This window comes from Salvelinus alpinus, chromosome 6, assembly GCF_045679555.1.
Source record: "Salvelinus alpinus chromosome 6, SLU_Salpinus.1, whole genome shotgun sequence".
Classification (NCBI taxonomy): Eukaryota; Metazoa; Chordata; class Actinopteri; order Salmoniformes; family Salmonidae; genus Salvelinus; species Salvelinus alpinus.
In genome coordinates this window covers 74,085,707-74,113,651 of record NC_092091.1, presented here as the reverse complement: position 1 = coordinate 74,113,651, position 27,945 = coordinate 74,085,707, and the positions used below count along the sequence as shown (strand labels likewise).

Below are 27,945 nucleotides of genomic sequence, written 5' to 3'. Positions count from 1 at the left end.
CTGAAAAGGAAATGGTGAAACACTAAACATGAGGGTTGTACACGCCCTCAAAAATGCAGATTCTGGCTTGGGACTGATAGGGTTAAAGGTCTATGCATCACTGTCCTGGAAGTCACTTGCCCTCCTTGGCTTACAGTACATATGGGGCTTTCTGCTGAAGCATCCCATTCAGTACGTTTTGTAGCAGCATGTCACAATGGATGTCGACGAATCCGTAAGAATCGGTAAACATTAGTCTAAAACGTTTTGCAACGGAAATAGTTTACTCCAAACGGAAAAAGATTTTGCAAAGAAAACAAGATTTTCTATTGGACTAATTTATCTGGGTCCCTCCCCGTTTGGTTCTGTTTCATACTGTTTGGCTCCGTTTAGTTCCTAGTGAACACACCCTGTTGTCTCCTCCTGTAGTTTATTGGCTGTAGTGTCTGGGGCCAGAGTCTGGGACTTGGTGATGACGAGAGCTCCCTGATGAAACAACACTGACGCTGGACACCGGCTGTGCTGGCATTGGTCGCCTCCAGCAGACGGCCAGGAAAGGACTGTTTTCCTTGGATACGGTTGCCACAGCAGCATCAGCAGGAAATACTGGAGACAGAGAGTCAGGGGGAGAGGGGAGGGGCTGCTGGCTGCATGTTGCTTGTGACGGAGGCAGCTGGCTGATGGTATACACGTTGGATGGGACGGTGATGCACTCATCTTCGCTTGTCAGACGTTTTTGAGGGTATTCCACACATACCTCTACAGCAGTAGGATGCATGAAGGGGAGAGTGTATGTGTGTGTGTGTGTTTGTGTGAGTGTGAATGTACGATATTGTGTGTGTATGCAGCAGTGGAGGCTGGAAGGCTGCTGAGGGGAGGAGGGATGATAATAATGGCTGGAATGGAGTCAATGGAATGGTATCAAACACATCAACGACGTGGTTTCCATTCGGTTGATATGAATACCATTCCAAACATTATTATGAGCCGCCCTCCCCTCAGCAGCCTCCACTGGACCGCAGTCTACATGTGCCCCCACTTCTGTCAATAATAAAACAGGTGCCCCCACTCACCTCACTTTAGACACAGAGCTAGATTGTATAGAACAGTATGAATGGTTCCACTCCTGAATTGTGCCTGTTCAGCTTTCCAACGATAGAACAGAAATCTAAATACTTTGGGCTGTGAGACTATGAGAGGAATTCTAGCCCTTCACTGAAGCATGTTCAACAGGTATAAGTGTCTGATTGTGCCCTAGTTCATAGCAAGAGGGGGAAAGTGGATAAGATGAACTCAGCTAAATGTTTCTCTAGCCTTGAGGTCTCCTGGTCCTGGTTTGCTTTCTTTCTTTCTTTCTTTCTTTCTTTCTTTCTTTCTTTCTTTTCTTTTATTTCTTTCTTTCTCAGGAAACGGATCTGCATTCCAACCCAAACAGGAAGCGGACAGGTCAAGAAAACTTAGCAAGACACTAGAGAGGGACAGACGGAGTTTCCAATAGCTCAGATGGATAAACCAGGGTGTGTAGTGTTACAACACCAGGGTCTGTAGTGTTAAAACACCAGGGTCTGTAGTGTTACAACACCAGGGTCTGTAGTGTTACAACACCAGGGTCTGTAGTGTTACAGCACCAGGGTTGTAGTGTTACAACACCGGGGTCAGTTAGTGTTACAACACCAGGGTCTGTTAGTGTTACAACACCAGGGTCTTTAGTGTTACAACACCAGGGTCTGTAGTGTTACAACACCAGGATCTGTTAGTGTTACAACACCGGGGTCTGTTAGTGTTACAACACCGGGGTCTGTAGTGTTACAACACCAGGGTCTGTTAGTGTTACAACACCAGGGTCTGTTAGTGTTACAACACCAGGGTCTGTAGTGTTACAACACCAGGGTCTGTTAGTGTTACAACACCAGGGTCTGTTAGTGTTACAACACCAGGGGTCTGTTAGTGTTACAACACCAGGGTCTGTTAGTGTTACAACCCCAGGGTCTGTTAGTGTTACAACCCCGGGGTCTGTTAGTGTTACAGCACCGGGGTCTGTTAGTGTTACAACACCAAGGTCTGTTAGTGTTACAACACCAGGGTCTGTTAGTGTTACAACACCGGGGTGTGTAGTGTTACAACACCAGGGTCTGTTAGTGTTACAACACCAGGGTCTGTAAGTGTTACAACACCGGGGTCTGTAGTGTTACAACACCAGGGTCTGTTAGTGTTACAACACCGGGGTCTGTTAGTCTTAAAACACCAGGGTCTGTTAGTGTTACAACACCAAGGTCTGTTAGTGTTACAACACCAGGGTCTGTTAGTGTTACAACACCAGGGTCTGTAGTGTTACAACACCAGGGTCTGTAGTGTTACAACACCGGGGTGTGTGGTGTTACAACACCAGGGTCTGTTACTGTTACAACACCAGGGTCTGTTAGTGTTACAACACCAGGGTCTGTTAGTGTTACAACACCGGGGTGTGAAGTGTTACGCGTTATAATTGGTCATATAATATAATAAAATAGATACATCAATGTCTGTCTGTGTTGGGAGAAAAAAGTATTTGCAACAGTGGACCAGGAGTTCAACTTGCTGACCACCTGACCAGAAGAACTCTGTGCTGTCATTATAATAATGGGGGCCTGGAGTTTTTGCTGGTCAGGATGGCTGGAGGGAGAGACAGTAAGAGAGAGAGAAAGAGAGAAACATGAGGAATAAAGGACAACCGGTGACAGGGGTTCTGCTGAGAGTAACAGTGATTTTTCCTCTGACAAAAGAGTCACCGTAGTGGTACAGGGTGCAGCGTTACCATGACACAGACCGGCTGTAGAGGGCGACAGAGAGAGGACCTGTTTCTTCATTAAATCACCTCTTTGCAGAGAGATCATTACTTTAAATTGTCAGCAGGTGGCGCCAAAACTCTTTCATTCCCTCAAGGCCCATCAAGGAAAATGTGTCTCTTCCTGCTTCACCTGCAGTGCAGAAGAGATAGTAGGATATGAGTCCGACCTGGATTGAAATATGTAGAAGTATTAGAATAGTATTAGAATACATGCCAATAGTAGACTACCAATACTAAACTACATGCTAAATGCATTGCAGAAAAGTTATTGTGAAAAAGGGGGATCAAATTAAGATCCTACACCTGTGTACAGCACTATCCCCAACACACCCACCACCCCATCCCTCTACTTGGCCCTATCAGATCCTACACCTGTGTACAGCACTATCCCCAACACACCCACCACCCCATCCCTCTACTTGACCCTAACAGATCCTACACCTGTGTACAGCACTGTCCCCAACACACCCACCACCCCATCCCTCTACTTGGCCCTATCAGATCCTACACCTGTGTACAGCACTATCCCCAACACACCCACCACCCCATCCCACTACTTGACCCTAACAGATCCTACACCTGTATACAGCACTATCCCAACACACCCACCACACCATCCCTCTACTTTGGCCCTATCATATGCTACATCAGGCTGTCGGCCTGGGAGGATGGAACCCCTTCTCTCAAAATCCCCTGTAGATCTTCTGCACTAAAATCTCTCACACTGCTGCCGCTACCACACAGTATCTTCTGGGATTTCCGCTCCATCAGCGCAGTACAATTAATGACCATGACAATAAATGCAAGAAATCTAAAACATATGTTCTCTGGATCTCTGTCTTCAGTCCTACTCAGTGGGGGGCTCCCAGTCGAATCACTCACCCTTGGGCTTTCATCTACTTTCCTCAATGCCTCAGCATAGGAAACCTTCTGCAAAACCCCAAAATAGCTGACATAACCTAAACCTGACAGGTAAGAACTCTCTATTAAAGCTCAACAAGACATTCTGGGTATTCTCAGTCTCAGTCACCGGGTCTACTTCTCACCAACCGAGGACGTAAAAAACACCAGAAATATTGTTTTTCAGATCTACACTCAACACCTCTCCACTGATCACTCCTTTGAGAGGCCCCCTGCTCCGCAGAGCAAAGCACACCACAGGTCGAGCCCTGAGATGTGTGATGTGGAGCACCCTCTGCCTCTGGATGCACACAATCTAAACAATTCCACTTCTCGAACATGTGACATATGTAACAGTTCCCAGCTTGACACAACATATGGGTCGGCCAAAGAGCAGGGATCCACTTTTTCCCAAAATCTCACTCCTACCCGTCCAAAATCATCTCTGGTATGATCAGGGCCAAGGCTGGAAGTCTCTACTATAGCTGCCGCTGCAGGCACTTCCTCCTGGCTAGGCTTCATTTCAGAGCAAACATTATTGGAGACCGACTCCACCTTGAGTTTCTAAACAGAGCTAGCAGAATGATGGGATCCAAGATCCTCAAGAGAGCAAATAGATTTGTTTTTAAATTGACTTGGCTTGTATGAAGCAAAAAGTACTTAAAGCCATTACCTAGTTTCGCATCATCGCACTTCCACCATGTTTTGTGGAACATAACTAGCCTATTGGTAAACAGGAAGCTTCAATCAGGAAATGAGTAGGAATTGTATTAATATGCTCATACAAACATGTAAATGAGTGTGTGTGTGTGTGTGGTATTATAACAGCAAAATTATACATTTTAATTGTTAAATGTATTCTGTTGAGTCTACTGTGCTAACTTCATGTTGTGTCTGATAATGTGTGAAACATAACTATTGAGACACAGGAAGCAACAATCAGGAAATAAGTTGGACTTTTATTAATATGCTAAAACAAACAAATAAAACATGCCGTGTGTCTGTGGGTTTGAGAGAGAGAGAGAGAGAGAGAGAGAGAGAGAGAGAGAGAGAGAGAGAGAGAGAGAGAGAGAGAGAGAGAGAGAGAGAGAGAGAGAGAGAGAGAGAGAGAGAGAGAGAGAGAGAGAGAGAGAGAGAGAGAGAGAGAGAGAGAGAGAGAGAGAGAGAGAGACAGAGAGAGAGAGAGAGAGAGAGAGAGAGAGAGAGAGAGGGAGAGAGACAGAGAGAGACAGAGAGAGAGAGAGAGAGAGAGAGAGAGACAGAGAGGGAGAGAGACAGAGAGAGACAGAGAGAGACAGAGAGAGAGAAAGAGAGAGACAGAGAGAGACAGAGAGAGAGAGAGAGAGAGAGAGAGAGAGAGAGAGAGAGAGAGAGAGAGAGAGAGAGAGAGGGAGAGAGACAGAGAGAGACAGAGAGAGAGAGAGACAGAGAGAGAGAGAGAGACAGAGAGAGACAGAGAGAGACAGAGAGAGAGAGAGAGACAGAGAGAGACAGCGAGAGAGAGAGAGAGAGAGTTCTGTGCTGTAGGCTGCTGTATGTGTTACAGTCTGTTGTCATGGTGATGTTAAGGCACTTTCTCACAAATCCAGTGAAGATTCTCCGCACATGACATGTCATTCCATGCCTCCAGAGGACTCTGATCAGTACGTATCTCAACACAGTCCTCGTCCCCAGTAGGACCTGCATTATCAGGCTGTGGTTCATGCCAGTACCTACAGGGTTAATAACAGTCAGATATCATGGTTAATACCAGTACCTACAGGGTTAACAACAGTCAGATATCATGGTTAATACCAGTACCTATAGGGTTAACAACAGCCAGATATCATTTTTTTTAATTTTTTTTTTTTTATTTAACCTTTATTTAACCAGGTAGGCAAATTGAGAACACGTTCTCATTTACAATTGCGACCTGGCCAAGATAAAGCAAAGCAGTTCGACACATACAACAACACATAGTTACACATGGAGTAAAACAAACATATAGTCAATAATACAGTGAAAAAAAAAAAAAAAGTCTATATACAATGTGAGCAAGTGAGGTGAGATAAGGGAGGTGAAGGCAAACAAATATATGTATAAATAAATACAAATATAAAAGGCCATGGCGGCGAAGTGAGTACAACACAGCAAGTAAAATAAAAACTAAAAAAAACAATGGAATGGTTGGTTTGCAGTGGAAGAAAGTGCAAAGTAGAGACAGAAATAATGGGGTGCAAAGGAGCAAAATAAATTAATAAATAAATACAGTAGGTAAAGAGGTAGTTGTTTGGGCTAAATTGTAGATGGGTTATGTACAGGTGCAGTAATCTATGAGCTGCTCTGACAGCTGGTGCTTAAAGCTAGTGAGGGAGATAGGTGTTTCCAGTTTCAGAGATTTTTGTAGTTCGTTCCAGTCATTGGCAGCAGAGAACTGGAAGGAGAGGCGTCCAAAGGAAGAATTGGTTTTGGGGGTGACTAGAGAGATATACCTGCTGGAGCGCGTGCTACAGGTAGGTGCTGCTATGGTGACCAGCGAGCTGAGATAAGGTTATCATGGTTAATACCAGCACCTACAGGGTTAAAAACCATCAGATATCATGGTTAATACCAGTACCTACAGGGTTAAACAACAGTCAGATATCATGGCTAATACCAGTAACTACAGGGTTAATAACAGTCAGATATCATGATTAATACCATTACCTACAGGATTAAAAACAGTCAGATATCATGGTTAATACCATTACCTACAGGATTAAAAACAGTCAGATATCATGGTTAATACCAGTATCTACAGGGTTAAAAACAGTCAGATATCATGGTTAATACCAGTATCTACAGGGTTAATAACGATCAGACGTCACAGTTAGAACATCATAATCCTAAATAATATACAGAAATGTTTCATAGTTAATTGTCTTGACTGGTATCATCAATGACAGTAACCTGTATAGAAAAAGGTTGAATGGAGCCTTATTGACAGATTAGTTATCATCTCTCACCCTGTGGTCAGTGGGGTGCTGTCCACCCATTTCCAGGTCCCCTCCTTAACTTCTTGCAACTATAGGGGGTGCTGTTCCGCATTAGCATATTTGGGTCTCCAAATTAAACTGCCTCGTGCTAAATTCTTGATCGTACAATATGCATATTATTGTTATTATTGGATAGAAAACACCTTCTAGTTTCTATAGAAGTTGGAATTTTGTCTCTGAGTGGTACAGAACAATTTCTACAGCACTTTTCATGACAGGGTTCAGATTTCAGAAATTTTTACCTCTGATCTGGGGTCTGTTTTTAAGGCGACAGTGAATGCTATGAAGAAACCGACACTGCCTACGTCTTCCTCTGGGTGTCTGTACGTCATCACGTTTTCAATGAAATCGATGGGACATTCACAGCCATTATAAAAGACCAAAATGTACAGAGACCCCCCTTTCTCATCGTGCGCCTGAAGCGTGAAGGACATCGGACCTGCCTCGTTCCAAATCGTTTTCTAACCAGCAATATTTCTCCGGTCATGTTTTCAGTCGTTATAGTTGTTAAAAACATCATAATGTAGTTAATTTGAACCGTTTTATAGCAATTTATATCCGTTTAGTGCGATTTTGAGGAATTTCTTTGTCGTGCCCTTTTTAGCTTTGGAAACGTTTCGGGGTGTCGGTCGTTGGTGGTGGACATTTCGAAGGACAGAGGACATCTATCGACCAAAAGACGTTTATAACATAGAAAGGATACATTGCCCAAGAATATGATGGAAGAACAGCTCAAAGTAAGCAATATTTAATATGATAAATCGTGTTTCTGTCGAAATATTTTAAACGCATATTTCGCCATTTTGTTTGGTATAGCTTCACTTGGCGAACCCTGTATTGAAAAGTAAGGATAATTTTAAAAATGTAAATCAGCGGTTGCATTAAGAACTAATTTGTCTTTCGATTGCTGTCAACCCTGTATTTTTTAGTCAAGTATATGATTAGCTTTCAATTAAACTAGATCACTCTGATAGATGACGTCAGACATATTGAGGCTTGATTTCCTAGTATTTTTATTGTGTAACCACGGTTTTGTATGGCTAAATATGCACCTTTTCGAACAAACTGTATATGTATGTTGTAAAATGATGTTACAGGAGTGTCATCGGAAGAATTCTGAGAAGGTTAGTGAAAAAATTAATATCTTTTGGCGGTGATTACGTTATAGCGCTCTTTGGCTGGAATCGATGCTCTGGTAACGTTTGCACATGTAGTATGCTAACTTATCGATTTATTGTGTTTTCGCTGAAAAACGCTTAGAAAATCTGAAATATGGTCTGAAATCACAAGAACTGGGTCTTTCCATTGCTATGCTTTGTCTATTTTTATGAAATGTTTTATGATGAGTAAATTGGTCATACACGTTGCTCTATCTAGTAATTCTAGTGGATTTGTGATGGTCGGTGCAATTGTAAACTGTGATTTCTACCTGAAATATGCACTTTTTTCTAACAACACCTATCCAATACCATAAATATGTTATCAGACTGTCATCTGAAGAGGTTTTTTCTTGGTTAGTGGATATCAATATCTTAGTTGAGCCGAATTGGTGATAGCACCTGAAGGAGTAAGAAACTGATGGAGTTAGAAAAGTGGTGTATTTTGCTAACGTGTTTAGCTAATAGATTTACATATTGTGTCTTCCCTGTAAAACATTTGAAAAATCTGAAATGGTGGCTTTATTCACAAGATGTGTATCTTTCATCTGGTGTCTTGGACTTGTGATTTAATGATATTTAGATGCTACTATCTACTTGTGAAGCTATGCTAGCTATGCTAATCAGTGTGTGGGGGGGGTGGGGGGTGATCCCGGACCCGGGGTAGAGGCTCGTGAAAGGTTAACAGAGTCAGTCAGACCAATCCATAATCTCATGTGAAGGTTGAAGAGAAATGTCTGTTGTTGAGAAAGATAAATATATATTCATTTGTTTGATAATATCTAAGTGTGTGTGTGTGTGTGTGTGTGTGTGTCTCTCTCTCTCTCACCTGTTCCTTATCACTGTTTATGATCACCAGGTCTGCTCCTCTCTCCAGACAGTCCTCTCTGCTCTCCTTCCAGGTTTTAGTCTCATTAGACAGGAAGTACCAACTGGATTCAAACTTCTGCCAGCCTTTAGGACAGGTTTGTTCTACAAGACGATTAACATTAATTTCCTTCAACTTATCACCCTGTACTCTTAATGAAGAACACAGACTCATGATCAGGTCTGTGATGTTAATGATAAGTAGTTTACTCACTGAGATTGGAAAGCTTGCTGCTAAGAACATCTCTCTCAGTCTGTAGCTGGTCTCTCTCTTTAGTCACGTTGTTATAACTGGTCTGTAGCTGGTCTCTCTCTTTAGTCAGGTTGTTGTAGCTGGTCTGTAGCTGGTCTCTCTCTTTAGTCAGGGTGTTGTAACTGGTCTGTAGCTGGTCTCTCTCTTTAGTCAGGGTGTTGTAACTGGTCTGTAGCTGGTCTCTCTCTGCAGAGTAGTTCTTTGAGACGTTCCTGTCTGCAACAACAATAAAGAAGACGTTGCTTAATAAAATTGTTCAAATCAGAACTACTAAATCTGAATTATAAGAACTATTTAAACAGTGAACAAAAATGTAAATGTAACATGTAAAGTGTTGGTCCCATGTTTCATGAGATTAATTAAAAGATCCCAGAAATGTTTCATACGCACAAAAAGCTTATTTCTCTCAAATGTGTTTACATCCCTGTTATTCAGCATGTATCCTTTTCCAAGATAATCCATCCACCTGACAGGTGTGGCATATCAAGAAGCTGACTAAACAGCATGATCATTACACAGGTGCACCTTCTGCTGGAGACAATAAAAGGCCACTTTAAAATGTGTAGTTTTGCCACAGATGTCTCAAGTTTTGAGGGAACGTGCATCTGGCATGCTAACTGCAGGAATGTCCACCAGAGCCGTTGCCAGATAAATGAATGTTCATTTCTCTACCATAAGCTGCCTCCAATGTTGTTTTAGAGAATTTGGCAGTACGTCCAACTGGCCTCACAACCACAGACCACATGTAACCATGCCAGTCCATGACCTCCACATCTGTCTTCTTCACCTGTTGGATCGTCTGAGGGAGGGTGCTGAGGAGTATTTCTGTCTGTTATAAAGCCCTTTTGTGGGGAAAAACTCATTCTGATTGGCTGAGCCTGGTTCCCCAGTGGTTGGAATCTGGCTGCCAAGTGGGTGGACCTATGCCCTCCAAGGCCCACCCATGGCTGAACCTCTGCCAGTCATGTGACATCCATAGATTAGGGCCTAATGAATTTATTTCCATTGACTGACATGAACTGTAACTCAGTGAAATCTTAGAAATGTTTGCATGTTGCATTTATATTGTTGTTTAGTATAGATATACTGTAGACTTACATTGGAAAGACTGGCCTATGATCCCAGCCAGTAGGAGAACACACAGCAGCCCCAGACACGCTGCAGCAATTCCAGAGAGTCTCTTCCACCACTGAAAATATACTGAATCACAAATGATTAAATATCTTTGGTAATGTTATTTACTGTATCATCCAGGATTGGGACAAATAAATCTGTAGTACTAGAGGATAATCTCACCTGTTATATGTATTGTGTGTGTAATTTATTTGCGTGAGTGTGTGTGTGTGTGTGTGTGTGTTTTACCTGAGTGCTGGTCTCCTGGTCCATTATTAGGAGCAGTGTCTGCTGTCTCTTCTCTCTTGGAGCTGGTCTCACCGTCTCTCAGGGTGTCTGCACTGACGTAGATATCCACAATCCTCTCCTCCATCTCACCTCTGTTAAACTTGACCTTCTTGGTCATATCTGGTTCAGCATTGATGGCCTCAGACATCTCCAAAAACTTACTGTGCTTTCTGTCTGTACTCGGGTTCTGGTACTATCGTTGCCCTTCTGTCTGTGTCTGTTTCTGTCTCTGCTCTGAGTCTGTGACAGACTGTTTATGATGTCATCCTGAAAATAAAATGGAAATGTAGAAAGAGGAAGATAATAAAAGTGTAACATGGTGGTTGAGGTTGGGACATTTTCTGCTCCAGTACATCTTTATAGCTGATTCCTGAGAACAAAAGACTTACATATCAGGAGAAACTGTATAACCTCATGTTGTGTCTAATGTCCTGACCTCATGTTGTGTCTAATGTACTGACCTCATGTTGTGTCTACTGTACTGACCTCATGTTGTGTCTAATGTACTGAGCTCATGTTGTGTCTAATGTCCTGACCTCATGTTGTGTCTAATGTACTGACCTCATGTTGTGTCTACTGTACTGACCTCATGTTGTGTCTAATGTACTGAGCTCATGTTGTGTCTAATGTCCTGACCTCATGTTGTGTCTAATGTACTGACCTCATGTTGTGTCTAATGTACTGACCTCATGTTGTGTCTAATGTACTGACCTCATGTTGTCTAATATTCTGGGGGGGGGGGGGGGGGTTTGGGGTTTGGGGTCCTACGGCACTGTGTTTTCATTGTTGATTTGAAACACATTTAACAATGAGTCTGTTGTACTGACTCCATGTTGTATCTGATGATGTGTGAAACACATTTAACAATGAGTCTGTTGTACTGACTCCATGTTGTATCTGATGATGTGTGAAACACATTGAACAATGAGTCTGTTGTACTGACTCCATGTTGTATCTGATGATGTGTGAAACACATTTAACAATGAGTCTGTTGTACTGACTCCATGTTGTATCTGATGATGTGTGAAACACATTTAACAATGAGTCTGTTGTACTGACTCCATGTTGTATCTGATGATGTGTGAAACACATTTAACAATGAGTCTGTTGTACTGACTCCATGTTGTATCTGATGATGTGTGAAACACATTTAACAATTAGTCTGTTGTACTGACTCCATGTTGTATCTGATGATGTGTGAAACACATTGAACAATGAGTCTGTTGTACTGACTCCATGTTGTATCTGATGATGTGTGAAACACATTTAACAATGAGTCTGTTGTACTGACTCCATGTTGTATCTGATGATGTGTGAAACACATTTAACAATGAGTCTGTTGTACTGACTCCATGTTGGATCTGATGATGTGTGAAACACATTGAACAATGAGTCTGTTGTACTGACTCCATGTTGTATCTGATGATGTGTGAAACACATTTAACAATGAGTCTGTTGTACTGACTCCATGTTGTATCTGATGATGTGTGAAACACATTTAACAATGAGTCTGTTGTACTGACTCCATGTTGGATCTGATGATGTGTGAAACACATTTAACAATGAGTCTGTTGTACTGACTCCATGTTGGATCTGATGATGTGTGAAACACATTTAACAATGAGTCTGTTGTACTGACTCCATGTTGTATCTGATGATGTGTGAAACATACAGTAACTACTGGGACTCCAAAGTTACAATCAGGAAATAAGTAGGAAACATTTTCATATGCAAATACAAACCATGTAATGTGTGTGTCCCCATTTCCAGGTCTCCTCTTCATCTATGTCAGTCAGGCCAATCCAGGCTCTCTTGTTAAGGTTGAAGAGAAATGTCTGTTGTTGAGAAAGATGTAGTTAACTACAAATGGTCTGTATGTGTAAAATAAAATACACTACTGACCAAGGAATGTTAGTCCAGAACCCGATCCAGCTCTCTGTCTCTGACACCTGTTCCTGTTCTCTGTTAATCATCACCAGAGGCCTCATCAACCGCAGACAAACACAAATCTGTTAGTAAACCATGCGTAGCGTCATTTCCACGCAAAGTCTGAGATTTATATGAACGTTTGCTTGAATTTATACACAGACATAACCATTTGTAGGAACAGTGAGTGCCAAGTGGTGGAATAAGGGAACTGCTTGTCAAGGATGGGGAAAATATATGTTGAAATTGTGTGAGTAATAATGGAGTTCTACTTCCATTGTGAATTAATGCAATAGATCTTGACAGACTAAATGTAATTTCACCACATCAGTGCATTTGTTACGATAATAATCAATATAAAGTAGTGTAATATGTTCAATTAAAGACACATGTTAAATTGAAACCATTGTAGAAATACTATAAGACTGAGATAATGGAAATGGAATTAGAGATGCCTGATGTTGCTCTGTTAGAAGGTTTGTCACACACTGCATTTAGCAGAGCGTGTTTTTAGAGACTTTTTTTACAGAAAGTACAGATTGGCTCATCAGATATAATTTCCCAATACCAATCGTATTGGATCTTTTCGAGGATTTAAGACCTACCTAAGAAAGGCAAAAAATGTCAGTCCGGTGCACATCAAGTGCCATCCAGCCGCAGGTTTTTGGCAACCAGCACTTTTCAGCAGGAGCTTGCCGATTTGACATCTGACATCCGTTTATGAGCCAATGTTTTGGATTTAGTCATCAGCAAAATAAACTGTAACATACAATTTCCATAAGTCATCGCGCAACAGGTTGAAATCAATTGTTTTTTTTGCCATCAATGGATTTCCAATTACAAATGGATCAATAGACGGCACCCACATCCCCATCCCCATGCCAAAACCAGTTCAACTATGTGACTAGAAAAGACTTCCACTCTTAATGTGCAGGTGATAAGTTACATGAAAAAACAACGCTGCTGAATGTTTTGGCTGTTGGCCAGTTGGAACGCACACTCGTTCATTCTGTTCATGGTGGTCTATACACCTACAGTTGGGAGCTGTTGAGGATAGATGCCTTATTGGTGAGTGTTGCCTACTCATTTCAAGTAAATGTGCCATCGCTAAAGCAACCTGAATTGTTGAATTGTTCTACTGGTCCTCTCTTTGTAGCTATGTTTTTATTTTTACTGGTTAAACCACAACTGAGTGAGACCAATAAAACCTGTTGGTTGACCTCAATCTCTGACTTTAGCAACTGTATTGCAGTCTGGATTATTATCATTTTAAGGTTCTTTTGGATGTGCCTTTGTAGCCTATATCATGTACGGCGTTGTATATTCCAGTAGGCTTTAAAGGCTTTATTTTGACCATATATGGTTAATTAGAGGCATTTCAATATCCAACTAGCCAAGGTTGTACAAGAGCACTGAGGCTGAGAACAATTTGGTATTTATCATAGGTTATCTCCTATTGGTGTGATACTGTTAGGATTGTTTTGATAAATCTAACTGTTTCTATTCATACCAACATTCTAAATTCAGTTCTAATGTAGTATTGATAAATGAGGCCCCAGGTATTTTACTCTCTTGATACAGTCCTGTCTGCTGTCCAGGTTTTGGTCTTGGTGAAGATGTAGTACCATCTCTCTCCCTCTGTAGCTAGTCTCTCTCTAGTCAGGTTGTTGTAAGTGGTCTGTAGCTGGTCTCTCTCTGTAGTGAGGTTATTATAACTGGTCTGTAACTCGTCTTTCTTTAGTCAGGGTGTTGTAGCTGGTTCTAGCTGGTCTTTCTTTAGTCAGGTTGTTGTATCTGATCTCTAGCTTGTCTCTCTCTGCAGCGGAGTCATTTGAGACGTTGTTATCATCAATAACAATAAAGAAGGAGTTGTTCACTAAAACAGATCATAACTGAACTAGCTGGTCTCTATCTTTAGTCAGGTTGTTGTAGCTGGTCTGTAGGTGGTCTATCATTAGTCAGGTTGTTGTAACTGGTCTCTCTTTAGTCAGGTTGTTGTAGCTGGTCTGTAGGTGGTCTCTCTTTAGTCAGGTTGTTGTAACTGGTCTCTCTCTTTAGTAAGGTTGTTGTAGCTGGTCTGTAGCTGATCTCGCTCTTCATTCAAGTTGTGGTAGCTGGTCTGAAGGTGGTCTCTCTTTAGTCAGGTTGTTGTAACTGGTCTCTCTCTTTAGTCAGATTGTTGTAGCTGGTCTGTAACTGGCCTCTCTCTTTAGTCGGGTTGTTGTAGCTGGTCTGTAGGTGGTCTCTCCTTAGTCAGGTTGTTGTATCTGGTCTCTCTCTTTAGTCAGGTTGTTTTAGCTGGTCTGTAGCTGATCTCTCTCTTTAGTCAGGTTGTTGTAACTGGTCTGTAACTGGCCTCTCTCTTTAGTCAGGTTGTTGTAACTAGCCTCTCTCTTTAGTCAGGTTGTTGTATCTGGTCTGTAACTGGCCTCTCTCTTTAGTCAGGTTGGTGTAGCTGGTCTGTAGGTGGTCTCTCTTTAGTCAGGTTGTTGTAACTGGCCTCTCTCTTTAACTTCTCCGAGATATGTGGGACGGTAGCGTCCTACCTAACCAACAGCCAGTGAAATTGCAGGGCGCCAAATTCAAAACAACAGAAATCTCATAATTAAAATTCCTCAAACACACAAGTATTATACACCATTTTAAAGATAAACTTCTCGTTCATCCAGCCAAAGTCTCTGATTTCAAAAAGGATTTACGGTGAAAGCACACCTTGCGATTAAGTTAGCTTAAAACTTCTTGTCAATAGGGGGGGCCATTTCGACTTTGTAAATATTTCGTTCCCAAATTAAACTGCCTCGTACTCAATTCTTGCTCGTACAATATGCATATTATTATTACTATTGGATAGAAAACACTCTCTAGTTTCTAAAACCGTTTGAATTATATCTGTGAGTAAAACAGAACTCGAGTTGGAGCAATCTTCCTGTCAGGAAGTGAGAAATCTGAAATTGGGAACTCTGTTCCTGGGTCAGTTAAATAATTTGCAATTATTCTATTGGTCGACAAGCACTGCATGCGATTTCCCCTAGATGTCAGCAAGCGTTGAGAATTGGAATGGGGTTGCTAGGTAGATCTGAGGCAGTATAAATAGGCTTGGCACGAGGGGTGCACCCTTTTCATCGTTCGCCATGACGCAAGACAGACCTCAGGATGGCATTCTGAGAAGATCACGTTATCAGCGTTAGATATATCCGGCTCTGATTTTATTCGATATAGGTGTTAGAAACATCATAACGTAGTTATTTTAAACCGAGTTATATCAGTTTACATGAGTATATTGCAATTTTCGGAATTTTTTTTGTCCTGCGTTTTGAAGAGTTGGGCATGTTTGGGCCACATAGCTAATGTTTGCTGCTAATTACACGGTTGAAGACAACATTCTACAGCCGAGCAACGATTATTATGGACAAAGGACACCTTGCCCAAGATTCTGATGGAAGCTCAACAAATAGTAAGAAGTCTTTATGCTGTTAATTCGTATTTATGTTGAAAAATGTGAAACAATAATTCCGCCATTAATTTCGGCACGGTCTCGCTGTAACGCACTCTGTATGTCGTAGTAACGTTAATTTTAAAAATCTAACACAGCGGTTACATTAAGAACTAATGTATCTTTCATTTGCTGTCCAACCTGTATTTTTTTGTCAAGTTTACGATTAGTTATTGATTAGATTAGGTGCCTCTCCAAGATGGCGCCGGACAGATTGCTTGAAGTTTGGCTACTAATCACATTGTATAACCACGATTTGTGCCGCTACATATGCACATTTTCGAACAAACCCTATATGCATTGTGTAATATGATGTTACAGGACTGTCATCTGATGAAGTTTATGAAGGTTAGTCAAAAATTATATATCTTTTGCTGGTTTGTTACGATCGCTAACCTTTGCTGCTGGTAAATGGCTTGTGTTTCTGGCTATTGTGGTAAGCTAATATAATGCTATATTGTGTTTTCGCTGTAAAACACTTAAAAAATCTGAAATATTGGCACAAGATGTTTGTCTTTCATTTGCTGTACACCATATATTTTTCAGAAATGTTTTATGATGAGTATTTAGGTATTTGACGTTGGTCTCTGTAATTATTCTGGCTGCTTCGGCGCTATTTCAGATTGCAGCTGCAACGTAGAACTGTGATTTATACCTGAAATATGCACATTTTTCTAACAAAACATATGCTATACAATAAATATGTTATCAGACTGTCATCTGATGAAGTTGTTTCTTGGTTAGTGACTATTTATATCTTTATTTGGTCGAAATTGTGATAGCTACCTATGCAGGAAAAAAATGGTGGAGAAAAAAAAGTTGTGTCTTTTGCTATGGTGGTTAGCTAATAGAAATACATATTGTGTCTTCCCTGTAAAACATTTTAAAAATCAGAAATGATGGCTGGATTCACAAGATCTGTATCTTTCATCTGGTGTCTTGGACTTGTGATTTCATGAACATTTTATTATATGATATCCCTGTGGCTTTAGGCTAGGCTATGCTAGTCAGCTTTTTTGATGGGGGGGATCCCGGATCCGGGTTTGTGACTCGTTAGAGGTTTAATACATAACCACAGGAAAACACAGCCATTTTTCCAGTCACAGAGAGGATTAAGAAAAAGCAGAAATAGAGTTAAAATTAATCACTAACCTTTGATGATCTTCATCAGATGACACTCATAGGACTTCATGTTACACAATACATGTATGTTTTGTTCGGTAAAGTTCATATTTATATCCAAAAATCTGAGTTTAGGTGAGACGCTACTGTGTCAGTTGGCCAAAAGCCAGAGAAAATGCGCAAAAAGCCAGAGAAAGTGCGCCAAATTCAAATAAAATATTATAAAAATCAAACTTTCATTAAATCACACATGAAAGATACCAAATGAAAGCTACACTGGATGTGAATCCAGCCAACATCTCAGAATTCAAATAGGCTTTTCGGCGAAAGCAAACAATGCTATTATCTGAGTTAGCACCATTGTAAACAAAGAGAGATAAGCATATTTCAACCCTGCAGGCGCGACACAAAACGCAGAAATAAAAATATAATTCATGCCTTACCTTTGACGAGCTTCTGTTGTTGGCACTCCAATTTGTCCCATAAACATCACAAATGGTCCTTTTGTTTGATTAATCTTGTCAATAGGGGGGCGCTGTTTTCACTTTGGAAAAAATCGTGCCCAAATGAAACGGCCTCGTACTCTTTTCTACATCCGACAATATGCATATTATTATTACTATTGGATAGAAAACACTCAGAAGTTTCTAAAACTGTTTGAATTATGTCTGTGAGTAAAACAGAACTCATTTTGCAGCAAACCTCCATGTAGGAAGTCAAAAATCTGAAAACGAGGCTCTGTTTCAGGGCCTGCCTATTCAATTGCCTTATATTTATCGATATGCATGCACTTCATATGCCTTCCACTAGATGTCAACAGGTAGTGGAAGGTGGAATGGGGTGTCTAGCTTGATCTGAGGCCGAACAAGAGCTTTTGGAGTGGCAGGTCATGAATTTCTTTGTCTACCAAGGCGCGCGAAGGACCTCGACATTGTCTTCTGATAAGCGTTCGGTATACACGGCGAATATCTCCGGCTCTGATTTTATTTGATACATGTGATAATAACATCATAAAGTAGGTTTTTTCAACCGAGTTTTATCAGTTTGTTCAATGTTTATTGGGACTTTTGGAATTTTCCGTTCTTTGCGCCAAGAGTTGATGGGCATGTTCGCGCCACATGGCTAGCCAAGGTTGCTAATTCGACAGAAGAAATGGACATTCTAAAACCAAACAACGATTTATTCTGGACCAAGGACTCCTTGTACAACATTCTGATGGAAGCTCAACAAAAGTTAGAAAACATTTATGATGTTATTTCGTATTTCTGTGTAAAATGTTGAGTCCTATTCTCCGCCGTTTTGGTGGGCGCTTTCTCGCAATAACGCAAGCTGTATGTTATGGTAAAGTTATTTAAAAAAATCTAAAACAGCGGTTGCATTAACTTCTTGCAACTATAGGGGGTGCTGTTCCGCATTAGCATATTTGGGTCTCCAAATTAAACTGCCTCGTGCTAAATTCTTGATCGTACAATATGCATATTATTGTTATTATTGGATAGAAAACACCTTCTAGTTTCTATAGAAGTTGGAATTTTGTCTCTGAGTGGTACAGAACAATATCTACAGCACTTTTCATGACAGGGGTCAGATTTCAGAAATTTTTACCCCTGATCTGGAGTCTGTTTTTCAGGCGACAGTGAATGCTATGAAGAAACCGACACTGCCTACGTCTTCCTCTGGGTGTCTGTACGTCATCACGTTTTGAATGGAGTCTATTGCACAATCCCAGCCATTATAAAACCACAAAATGTATAGGGACCGCCCTTTCTCGTCGCGCGCCTGAAGCGTGAAGGACATCGGGCTTGCCTCATTCCAAATCGTTGTCTAACCAGCAATATTTCTCCGGTCATGTTTTCAGTCGTTATAGTTGTTAAAAACATCATAATGTAGTTAATTTGAACCGTTTTATAGCAATTTATATCCGTTTAGTGCGATTCTGAGGAATTTATTTGTCGTGCACTCTGAAACTTTGGACACGTTTTGTGGTCCCGTTCGATCGTTAGTGGATATTTCGAAGGACAGAGGACATCTATCGACCAAAAGAAGATTAGACCCAAGAAAGGATACATTGCCCAAGAATCTGATGGAAAATCACCTCATAGTAAGCAATATTTAATATGATAAATCGTTGTTCTGTCGAAATATTTTAAACGCATATTTCGCCATTTTGTTTGTTATCGCGTCACTTGGCGACCCTGTATTGAAAAGTAAGGATAATTTTAAAAATGTAAGTCAGCGGTTGCATTAAGAACTAATTTGTCTTTCGATTCCTGTCAACCCTGTATTTTTTAGTCAAGTATATGATTAGCTTTCAATTAAACTAGATCACTCTGATAGATGACGTCAGACATATTGAGGCTTGATTTCCTAGTATTTTTATTGTGTAACCACGGTTTTGTATGGCTAAATATGCACCTTTTCGAACAAACTGTATATGTATGTTGTAAAATGATGTTACAGGAGTGTCATCGGAAGAATTCTGAGAAGGTTAGTGAAAAAATTAATATATTTTGGCGGTGATTACGTTATAGCGCTCTTTGGCTGGAATCGATGCTCTGGTAACGTTTTCACATGTGGTATGCTAACTTATCGATTTATTGTGTTTTCGCTGAAAAACGCTTAGAAAATCTGAAATATGGTCTGAAATCACAAGAACTGGGTCTTTCCATTGCTATGCTTTGTCTATTTTTATGAAATGTTTTATGATGAGTAAATTGGTCATACACGTTGCTCTATCTAGTAATTCTAGTCGATTTGTGATGGTCGGTGCAATTGTAAACTGTGATTTCTACCTGAAATATGCACTTTTTTCTAACAAAAACTATCCTATACCATGAATATGTTATCAGACTGTCATCTGATGTTTTTTTTTATAGGTTATTGGCTATCAATATCTTAGTTGAGCCGAATTGGTGATAGCACCTGAAGGAGTAAGAAACTGATGGAGTTAGAATAGTGGTGTATTTTGCTAACGTGTTTAGCTAATAGATTTACATATTTTGTCTTCCCTGTAAAACATTTTAAAAATCTGAAATGGTGGCTTTATTCACAAGATCTGTATCTTTCATCTGGTGTCTTGGACTTGTGATTTAATGATATTTAGATGCTACTATCTACTTGTGAAGCTATGCTAGCTATGCTAATCAGTGTGTGGGGGGGTGGGGGGTGCTCCCGGACCCGGGGTAGAGGCTCGTTAGAGGTTAAGAACCAGTGTATCTTTCATTTGCCATACAACAAGTATTTTTATGTAAAGTTTATGATGAGTTCTTTGGTCAGATTAGGTGAGTGTCCAAAATATCTCCGGAGATTCTGGTGAATCGATGCTACGTATTCACAATGTATATTCAGGATTTGTAGCTCTAAATATGCACATTTTCGAACAAAACATAATTGTATTGTATAACATGATGTTATAAGACTGTCATCTGATGAATTTGTTCAAGGTTAGTGATTAATTTTATATCTTTTGCTGGTTTTTACGAAAGCTACCTTTGCGGTGAATCAATGCGTTTGTGTGTTTGGCTATTGTGGTAAGCTAATATAATTCTATATTGTGTTTTCGCTGTACAACACTTAAAAAATCGGAAATATTGGCTGGATTCACAAGATGTTTATCTTTCATTTGCTGTACACCATGTATTTTTCATAAATGTTTTATGATGAGTATTTATGTATTTCACGTTGCTCTCTGTAATTATTCTGGCTGCTTTGGTGATATGTATGATGGTAGCTGCAATGTAAAACTATGATTTATACCTCAAATATGCACATTTTCGAACAAAACATAAATGTATTGTATAACATGTAATAAGACTGTCATCTGATGAAGTTGTTTCTTGGTTAGTGACTAATTTTATTTCTATTTTGTCGGTTTTGTGAAAGCTACCTATGCGGTAGAAACATGGTGAAAATATGCGGTTGTGTGTTTGGCTATTGTGGTTAGCTAATAGAAATACATATTGTGTTTTCGCTGTAAAACATTTTAAAAATCGGAAATGAATGCAGGATTCACAAGATGTGTATCTTTCATTTGCTGTATTGGACTTGTGATTTCATGAAAATTATATTATATGATATCCCTGTCCCGTTAGGCTAGGCTATGCTAGTCAGCTTTTTTGATGAGGAGGATCCCGGATCCGGGAGGGTGATGAAGTAGAGGTTAATTCCGTCGATATATATCCAAAATGTCAGTTTATTTAGCGCGTTTGATCCAGAAAAACACCGGTTCCAACTTGCTCAAACGTGTCTACAAAATATCTCAAAGGTTACCTGTAAACTTTGCCCAAAAATTTCAAACTACTTTTGTAATATAACTTTAGGTATTTTTTTACGTAAATAATCGATAAAATTGAAGACGGGATGATCTGTGTTCAATACAGGATTAAAACAAACTGTAGCATGCTTTCTGGTTACGCGCCTCAAACAAAAAGTACACTTTACTCGACTCTCGTTCTGAACAGGGCTACTTCTTCATTACACAAAGGAAAAACCCTCAACCAATTTCTAAAGACTGCTGACATCCAGTGGAAGCGGTAGGAACTGCAAAAAGGTCCATTAGAATTCTGGATTCCCAATGAAACCTCATTGAAAAGAGAGTGACCTCAAAAAAAAAATCGGAATGGTTTCGCCTGCTAAATAAGTTATGTTATACTCACAGACATGATACAAACAGTTTTAGAAACTTCAGAGTGTTTTCTATCCAAATCTACTAATGACATATCCAAATCTATCTATCCAAATCTACTATATGCATATCTTATCTTCTGGGGATGAGTAGCTGGCAGTTGAATTTGCGTATGCTTTTCATCCAAACGTGAAAATGAGGCCCCCTATCCTAGAGAAGTTTTAATCAGGATGTTGTAGCTGGTCTGTAACTGGCCTCTCTCTTTAGTCAGGTTGTTGTAACTGGTCTCTCTCTTTAGTCAGGTTGTTGTATCTGGTCTGTAAACTGGCCTCTCTCTTTAGTCAGGTTGTTGTAGCTTGTCTGTAAATGGCTTCTCTCTTTAGCCAGGTTGTTGTATCTGGCCTGTAGCTGATCTCGCTCTTCAGTCAGGTTATTGTAACTCGTCTCTCTCTTTAGTCAGGTTGTTGTAGCTGGTCTGTAACTGGCCTCTCTCTTTAGTCAGGTTGTTGTAACTTGTCTCTCTCTTTAGTCAGGTTGTTGTAGCTGGTCTGTAGCTGGTCTCTCTTTAGTCAGGTTGTTGTAACTGGTCTCTCTCTTTAGTCAGGTTGTTGTAGCTGGTCTGTAACTGGTCTCTCTCTTCAGTCAGGTTGTTGTATCTGGTCTGTAACTGGTCTTTCTCTTCAGTCAGGTTATTGTATCTGGTCTGTAACTGGTCTCTCTCTTCAGTCAGGTTGTTGTATCTGGTCTGTAGCTGGTCTCTCTCTTCAGTCAGGTTGTTGTATCTGGTCTGTAGCTGGTCTCTCTCTTCATTCAGGTTGTTGTATCTGGACTGTAGCTGGTCTCTCTCTGCAGTTGCGTTAGTCTTATAAAGGGAAAAACTCTGTGACAAGTTGTTCCTTTTATCCTCAGACTCTTTGATGGCTCTATTATCTACAAAGTATAAACACATAGTTACTAGCTAAACTCCAGGTAAATAGGCTTAGTATCCAGCACTTCTTACAACTATGTGATAAGCAATGAACTTGGACACAAACTCACAGTAGACAGACATGCCTACGATCCCAGCCAGTAAAACACACAATAGCCCCAGACACACTGCAACAACTAGGAAGGGCCTCTTCTCTGAGCAATCAGGCAGTGTGGACACACACAATATAGTGTTATGTTTTGTGTGTGTGTGTTACCTGTTTGCTGGTCTCCTGGTCCATTATTAGGAGCAGTGTCCTCTGTCTCTTCTCTCTTGGTGCTGGTCTCACCGTCTCTCAGGGTGTCTGCACTGACGTAGATATCCACAATCCTCTCCTCCATCTCACCTGTTGAAGTTGACCTTCTTGTTCATATCTGTCTCAGCATAGATTATCTTTGACATCTTTAACAATGCCTGGGTCTTTATTTCTATGTAGGTCTACTATACATTAAGTCTCTGCTTCTAGAATTAATGTGGTGGTCTTCCAACATGGCCGCCAGGAGGCGTCGTACGTCAACTGCAAGCCCTCTATACGTTAAGTCTCTAGAAGTAGTGATATCTCTGTTTTAGAGTCATCTGTTTGTCTCTCTCTGTGTCACTGCTGTAGGTCTTAACTCTATGGAAGTATCAACAAAATTACACGGGAAGTTGTGGCTATAATAATACAAAAATGTTTACAAGTTTGAAAACTTGTGTGCGTAGTTGTGTGCGTATTTGTGTGAGTGTGAGAGATTGTTACAGTGGTTATTGTTAAAGCATTTTCTGCGGCACAATTTAAACCATTTCATGTCTCTACATGGTCATCTTGTCCAGAGTATATCTCAACACAGTCCTCCTGCTCAGGGAACAGGACTTGCTATTTGTGATGATGGACAGGACACTGTCATACCAGGAAGATATAGATCATAGAGGGGAAATGAAGAACAAAGGCTAACTGTTAACATATATTAAATATCATATGTAACAGTCAAACATGAGCATTTGATGTTGTGCTTATATGTAACTTGCCAACAAAGACTGACTGTCAAAGATTATTAGAACACACAGCAGCCCCAGTCACACTGCAGCAACTCCAGAGGGTCTCTTCCAGCAAGTGCCAGGACTGTCTCCTAAAGTTGATTCAGCTGCGGGATCGGGACACCACCAGTACAGAGCTTGCTCAGGAATGGCAGCAGGCAGGTGTGAGTGCATCTGCATGCACAGTGAGGCGAAGACTTTTGGAGGATGGCCTGGTGTCAAGAAGGGCAACAAAGAAGCATCTTCTCTCCAGGAAAAACATCAGGGACAGACTGATATTCTGCAGAAGGTACAGGGATTGGACTGCTGAGGACTGGGGTAAAGTCATTTTCTCTGATGAATCCCCTTTCGGATTGTTTGGGGCATCCGGAAAAAAGCTTGTCCGGAGAAGAAAAGGTGAGCGTTACCATCAGTCCTGTGTAATGCCAACAGTAAAGCATCCTGAGACCATTCATGTGTGGGGTTGCTTCTCAGCCAAGGGAGTGGGCTCACTCACAATTTTACCTAAGAACACAGCCATGAATAAAGAATGGTCCCAACGAGAGCAACTTCTCCCAACCGTCCAAGAACAGTTTGGTGATGAACAATGCCTTGATGATGGAGCACCTTGCCATAAGGCAAAAGTGATAACTAACTGGCTCTGGGAACAAAACATCGATACTTTGTGTCCATGGCCAGGAAACTCCCCAGACCTTAATCCCATTGAGAACTTGTGGTCAATCCTCAAGAGGTGGGTGGAATAACAAAAACCCACAACTCCAAGCATTGATTATGCAAAAATGAGCTGCCATCAGTCAGGACGTGGCCCAGAAGTTAATTGACAGCATGCCAGGGCGGATTGCAGAGGTCTTGAAAAAGAAGGGTCAACACTGCAAATATTGTCTCTTTGCATCAACTTCATGTCATTGTCAATAAAAGTCTTTGACACTTATGAAATGCTTGTAATTATACTTCATTATTCCATAGTAATATCTGAAAAAAGAATCTATTGACACTGAAGCAGCAAACTTCCTGGAAATTAATATTTGTGTCATTCTCAAAACTTTTGGCCACGACTGTACATTGAGATGCAGAGAAAGAGAGAGAGAAGGGTGTCACCGAGAGAGAGAGAGACAAAATGAGAACGAGAGAGAAAGAACAGAAAGACAGAAAGAAAAACAGTATTGAAAGCCCTTGTAACCACAAACTTGGTGCTCTCTATGATGGTGGTGACAGTCAATAGAGGCTGGTGGGAGGAGCTATAGGAGGATGGGCTCATTGCAGTGGCTGGAATGACATTTTGGTCAAACGTGTGGATTCCATATACTTGATGTGTTCCATGTATTCCAATCCAGCCATTACAATAAGCTTGTCCTCCTATACCTCCTCCCACCAGCCTCCACTGGTTCCCCTGTGTGTGTGTGTGTGTGTGTGTGTGTGTGTGTGTGTGTGTGTGTGTGTGTGTGTGTGTGTGTGTGTGTGTGTGTGTGTGTGTGTGTGTGTGTGTGTGTGTGTGTGTGTGTGTGTGTGTGTGTGTGTGTGTGTGTGTGTGTGTGCTCTACAGTGCAGTGTCTTTAGCAGGAGCATCAGTGAACACAAAGATCTCAGAGGAGGGTGATGTCGCTATGAGGGCCAGCTGGGAATTACAACACATACACACCAGTCAGACCACACTACATTTACATTTAAGTCATTTAGCGGACGCTCTTATCCAGAGCGACTTACAAATTGGTGCATTCACCTGGATCAAGGATCAAGTACTGGAACTCTATGGGAAGTAACATTTTCAGTCCACTGGCTAACTAACCAGCTCTGGCAGAGTTACCAAAACAGGCAACCACATTTCAAATGCAGCCATTCAAATACAGCCTTCATATTGGCACTGTAAAGAGAATTGAACAATATTCCTATTTTGGAGAATGTGTAAATGGTCCCAGGGAAACCAGCTACGACCCGGTCCGTTTTGTTTCATATTTGTGACCTCATGAAAGACAATACAGCCACATTACCCTAACTCTGTTTATACAGGTGTCGAAGTTATGAGGTTTGCATCTAATTCCTGTATAAAATGAATGAGTAAAGATGAAACTATTTGCGAAATGATGTAATGTGATGTTAACTTTTAAAATGAGAAAATCATCTTCCCTGTAAAGTTTAACTAAGTCAGTAGCCACGCCCAAGTGAATAGGCATTGGTTGGAAATTATGAACCAACCCCTTTTCTACATTTCTATAAAAGGCCTGTGACCCAAAGCCACGTCAGTTCCGAATATCGGAACCTTTAAAAGGGCTAATTCTAATGTCAACCATACAAGCCAGGAAACGTGGGAGCTTGCTCTATACGTGAAATGGTATGAACTCTGAACTACTGATCACTCAAGAAGAAGTGAGTCCTAGATGACAGCCTAACAGACTGCAGCTGGAAAGGTTGCAAATCTAGTAGGAGAACACTGACCGACGTGAACCAATCTCCAGAGTGAGATGAGCCTCTCAGACCAGACCAACTTCTCACACGACGACCCGGAAGATTCCACAAAGGACAGGGTGACATCGACTGGGCAAACCAGAGCCTCACATCACCAACAACACGTAAACAATAAGCATTGCTTTTCCGAATGAGCAATAGTTAGTGGCATATGTATTTATGTGACAATAGCTTCCCAGGTCTGATAAAGACCAATGTTCCTTTCTTCCAAAACCCCCTTCTCTTCTCACTGATTGTACTGTGTTATAACCAAACTGTTTTGTCTTGTTTAGTCCACTAGGGATGGTATTTTACTGTATAATGTTATTATGTATTGTATATTATGTAATTGTTTAATTAGTTAGTAAATAAATAATTGAGTCAATTGGTGTATGGATTATTCAGAGTAGAGGCTGGGTTCATGCAGATAACCAACAATTTACGACGTTCAGATGAGACTGACAAAGGTAATAAGAATAATTAATGACTGATTGACTGCTATTGATATAAAATATCTCAGATCTTTAAGAGTGGATTCGGGAGATATATATATATAAAGAAATTCTTCCATTGTGACCGACTTCCTAGTTAATTTAATTTACATGATTAGTTTAATCAGGTAATGATAATTACAGATAATTGATTTGATAAAATAGCAGGACTTCACATTTATTGACAAGCCAGAAACACTGGCTCTTTCCCCGGTGAGTCACCAGCGGACATTTTCTCCTCCTTATTTTAATTACGTTGTCGTTTTTAAATTAGCTTTTTTTTTACATTGTTGTTGTTTTTTTTATTACCTTGTCAAGATTTTTTATGCTTTTTTTGTCAGAAAAAGTTAACGTCAATCCATGGAGGATAAAGCGAAGGCAGGGCCAGAAAAGTCATGTTTGGAAAATATTTGGTGAAGTGGTTAAAGAGTATGATAGCAGTGTTATGTTATGCTATGTTATATGTGATGATTGTGAGGTGCTACACAAATTTGACAGTCATAAGATGGGACTTCAAATAGGCGTATGACACATCAAGGGGAACTGTAGCCTACTGTTTAGATGGGTTAAATAGAAACTGAAATCTGGACACTGACTATAGTAAAATGATACACCAAATGTAGGCAAAGCTTGGACATGGGAACAGGAGTGTAGAAATAGGATTTATTTATTGTGGTAGTGTGCCAGAGTCCAGCAGGGGGAGTTTTTTGGTGCGTCTGAGGGGAGAGAGCAACAGCACCACCACCAAATCATCACCTAGCCTCTTCCAGAGACAGGCCTCCACTCAGATAAAGACTTCCAGCATCTCTGTTACGGTCAGTTGGTTTCCTGTTGTAGAACTCTCTGTCTGGGTCTGAAAGTGCACACTTTTCCTCTGGACCAGGGCCCCGAGTGTTCTGGTGAAATGTAGTGGAGGAACCTTTACCGTCCGAGACATCAACGACCTTCACTTCCTCCTTCCCCACCAGCATCTCCATGGTGACCCTCATAGCGCCTGCCAGCACTCTGTCGGGAACGGACGTCACCCTGAACATCGATTCCGTTGGAGCCACAGACTTGAACTACGCTGTCCTGCGTCTCTCTGTTGTGAACAAGGTAAATGTCATGTTCCAAAACTTTAAAATGAACTACGCCGTCCTGCGTCTCTCCTTTGTCAACAAGGTAAGAGCCATGTTCCAAAACTCTAAATTGGGCCCGATTTCCTCATATCGTCTCTCTGGTCATTGATTTGAAAGGACTTTGTTGGTGTAAGTTACCAGCTCTGCTGGTCAGAGATGGCTGCCACCACTACCACCACAATCGACACAACCACCACTAACACCACCACAACCACAACAACCACCACAACCGCCACCACAACCGCCACCAAAACCGACACCACAATCACACAACCGACACTACCACAACAGACACTACCACCACTACCAACACTACCACCACAACCAACACTACAAAAACCGACACT

General features: G+C 40.9%; 1 protein-coding gene and 1 pseudogene across 2 annotated transcripts in view; one reads left to right on the top strand and one right to left on the bottom strand.

Annotated features, from left to right (window-relative positions):
- LOC139579362 (C-type lectin domain family 4 member E-like) overlaps positions 1-27,945 on the top strand; it is a 295,157-nt gene that overhangs the window by 234,071 nt on the left and 33,141 nt on the right. The window lies entirely within an intron of this gene.
- Positions 376-27,457, bottom strand: LOC139577924 (C-type lectin domain family 4 member M-like; annotated as a pseudogene).